The sequence below is a fragment of the Anoplolepis gracilipes genome, chromosome 10 (genome assembly GCF_047496725.1).
Source record: "Anoplolepis gracilipes chromosome 10, ASM4749672v1, whole genome shotgun sequence".
NCBI lineage: Eukaryota > Metazoa > Arthropoda > Insecta > Hymenoptera > Formicidae > Anoplolepis > Anoplolepis gracilipes.
Window position 1 is genome coordinate 12,344,710 of NC_132979.1, and position 3,968 is coordinate 12,348,677.

Sequence of the window (3,968 nt, forward strand, 5' to 3'; positions counted from 1 at the left end):
AATGCCACAGTTCACATTCATTTTGGTCTCTTGTTTCTCGTTCAATTTTTTCCCTGTTTTCTGCATTTTCTGACAACTTTTCTATATGATTTATTTTAAGTTGTTTGTATACGTCAGGTGAAAGATCTGGCTTTTGTGATTGTGGGCCATAATGACGATCTGTTCCTGCTTCTCGTTTAAATTTTTTAGATCTGCCATCCTCTTCTCGAAATTTTTTGGTTCTGGCAACCTTTATTTGTCGTCGTTTCTCTAAATTTTCAACAGTCGGAGGAGCATCCTTACACATACTTTTATGTACTTGCGTAAGCACTTGTTGAGTATTATACTGCACAACAGCTCCCGCAATTCTAGTATTGTAAGAACCTCACAGGCAAAAATTAAGGCGCTTTCCACCTATTTCTTTGCAGATTATCGAACTGAACGCTTCTGCAAAATTGTTTGTCAAATTTAATAACAAACTATCGGAATAAGCACTCAAATGCCTGACAGCACTTTCAATTTTGTCATATAAACCGTGCAATTTTAAATATGGCACATAATTTTGTACTTTTTCTTCGCATGTACGGCCGCGTTCTTTACATCTTTTATGCTCACCAAAAATATGGCTAGGAATATTTAAAATATCTTTTTGTAATTCCGTAGTTTTGTCATGGTGAGGTACTTTTTCCTCTTTTCGTAGAGCGGCTGCCTCTAGCACTTCTTTTCGTATTTTTAAAATGTTGTTTTTTACAACATTTCGTAGCTGTACAAAGCCACGTTTTCTGTGCTGTTTTGGCGGAACTGTCCCTGCAATGACTTTCAACTTTTTGCATAAATTACGAAGCAAATGATTAGTGCACTCTACTTTTTTTACAGTCACCATTTGTTCGTGATACGGTGCGTTATTTAGTATACCCTGATATACACTGCTGTCGCCATCAGTAATAATTGTTTTATATATCAGTCCATGCATTTCAAGGCTATTTTTAAAGCCTTTTACAATGGCGTCGCTTTCTATACTTGTAGAGCTACCGTTGCGATCAAAATTTTTATAACATTTGTGACTGCGTGGCTCGAGTCCATTTTGTTCCGCTCTGTCACACACCATACAAAATTTGTTGCGGATACCAACGAACTTTTTTTGTGCGGTAACCAATTATGGCACCAACAGCGGAAAGTGAATCGTAAGCGTTGCCATACGACCTCTTCATCCAACTACCATCAGCTACAACGGTAATATACGGAATGTCATTGATAATTTCATTCTTCTCGAGGGCAAGTTGTTTTTCCATTTCTTCTGCCATTTTCATACTTTCCGTGGCTGTTTTTGTAAAATCATCAACTAGATTTTCACGATATTTTATATAAGTTTTTTCAGACATGCAAGGGATATTTATACCTGCACAGAACTCTTCCAGTTGGGCATAACCATTTCCAACTGTTATAGTTGTAGCTACAGCAGCTTGGTTGAGATCCAACTCTTCTGGTTCTGTGGGTTCTGACCATACGTTGTCTTTATAGTTGCACATTTGGCATTTGAAGAAGAACTGCGTCCTTAACCCATGGCGACGAGAATGTATGAGCTTCCAATCTTTAAATTGGCACTCTATTCCTCGAGCATGGTTATCAAATATTCTGTGGATCTCATTCCTCATAAAAGATATATCGACAATGCGACGGCCTTCCACCATATTTTCTTGGATACTATTTGTATCCGGAAGGTTCTTTTCGATGACAAAACTGTCTTTGTCATCTTCGCATAATTCCACAATGCGACGACCTTCCATCATACTTTCTTCGATACTATTTTTATCCAAAGGACCAATTTCGATAACAAAACTGTCATTGTCATCTTCGCATAATTTGACAAAGCGATGGCCTTCAGACATGCTTTCCTGGATACAGTTCGTATCCAGAGGGCCAATTTCGATAACAAAATCTTTGTAAAATTCGAAATTATACATACCTGTATTAGACTGTAGACATTGCATTTTGATATTAGCTTTTGAATCCATCGTATCGAAAAATAATTCTGCCGATTTGTTGTGCCTCCGGGAGGGGGATTTTTGCGGGATCGTTCAGGGAAAACCGGGGATACGGCGGGCAGTGGCCTCTTTTTATTTTAATTTCTCTCTTTTTTTCAATATTGTGTATCCGCTTTTTTATTATCCTCTTTATTTGTAAACAATAAATAACATGTTAATTAAGTCTATGGTATGATATTTAGTCACTGCTCCCAGCGAACGTTATGTCACTCGCGTTTATTATCGATTAAAGTGAGAGAGTGGTATCTCTCGTATGCTCTGTCGCACAGGTAGTCTGATACGCATCGGCTTATCTCAAGCGCGCGTATATCTCTTAGTTATACGTGTATGACTTTGTTGAATCTGGTCAACAACTGCTCGTGACGATTATTACTCGTTAGGTTCTAATCAATGACTGCCCGTCACTTCATCGCGGCAGGTGCTGTTCTTCCCTTCAAACTGCATGATTTTTCGGAGGGGATCCCCTAGCAACATGACCAAATATGGTTATGTTGCTGAATTCGCGTTTTAGTGCAGGCGAGGAAGTACAAAATCGAATTTCCTCGTACTTTTAGCAATTCGGCGACACCTTTCCGGTGCGTCTCCGAGAGCGCTTTCCGGTCTCGTGTTCGCGCTCATCTCGGGCGCGCGTGGCTCGCTGCGTCAGCGGCTCGCGATTATCGCTTCGGTCGCGATGCATTCTTGCATCCTTATAATTATATATATATATACAGAGTGTCCCAGAACAACCTTCCGTCCGTAAAATGACGAATTCCTGACGCAATTTTAAGACAATTTTTCCTTTACCAAAATTTGATTTGAAGCGTAGTTTTTGAGTTATAAGCAAAAATAGTTAGCAAATCCCACGTCGAGTATAGAAGGCAGGCAGGAGCGGCGCGGCGCACCGCGAGCGCGGGCGCAGCTGACCGTCCGACGAGTGATTACCGCCGCATGAGTCGCTAACTATTTTATTTTATAACATAAAATTATGCTTTAAATAAAATTTTGGTAAAGAAGAAAATGTCTTATAATTACGTCAGGAATAAGTGTTCCTTAAAATAACGTTGGACGCTGCGATCAGCTGATTGCTACACGCGATGTGTCTCTCAGCTGAGCCGGAAAATCAATATATCAATCGGTCTGAAGTCGTCGACGACAATGTCGATGACAATCGAAAGAGCGTCGCCGTCGCGGAGACGGTTATTTCTCTTTCTCTCACTCACTCTGTCCCTTTCTTTTACGCACACACTCAGACATACACACATCGCGTGTAGCAATCAGCTGATTGCATCATCCGACGGTCGGTGATCCGGAACAACTTTTGGTCATTAAACGTTATTTTAAGGAACACTTATTCCTGACGTAATTATAAGACATTTTCTTCTTTATCAAAATTTTATTTCAAGCATAATTTTATGTTATAAGATAAAATAATTAGCGACTCATGCGGCGGTAATCACTCGTCGGACGGTCAGCTGCGCCCGCGCTCGCGGTGTGCCACGCCGCCCCTGCCTGCCTTCTATACTCGACGTGTGATTTACTAACTATTTTTGCTTATAACTCAAAAACTACGCTTCAAATCAAATTTTGGTAAAGGAAAAATTGTCTTAGAATTGTGTCAGAAATACGTCATTTTACGGACGGAAGGTTGTTCTGGGACACCCTGTATATATATTCATTAATTAAATATATAGCCTTTTCTGGGGCTATAACAGATTTTTCTAAATCGATGGATTCATTGCTAATATCCATGTTTTTTAAGTCATTTTGCAATTGTTCCTCTCTTTTTTGTTGTCGCTTGTAAAGAAAAATTATTACATTAATATATTGTAAAATATTATCATAAAAATATTAAATACATTAAAAACATTATTCTTGAAAAAATAAAATCTCTGAAAAAGTAGTTTTTGTTCTAAATTTTTATTTAATTATACTACTACAAATAAATTATTATATATAATTAAT

General features: G+C 38.6%; 1 pseudogene; it reads right to left on the reverse strand.

Annotated features, from left to right (window-relative positions):
- Positions 1-249: 249 nt before the first annotated feature.
- On the reverse strand, positions 250-1,868 carry LOC140670684 (uncharacterized; annotated as a pseudogene).
- Between the last annotated feature and the right edge of the window lie 2,100 nt (positions 1,869-3,968).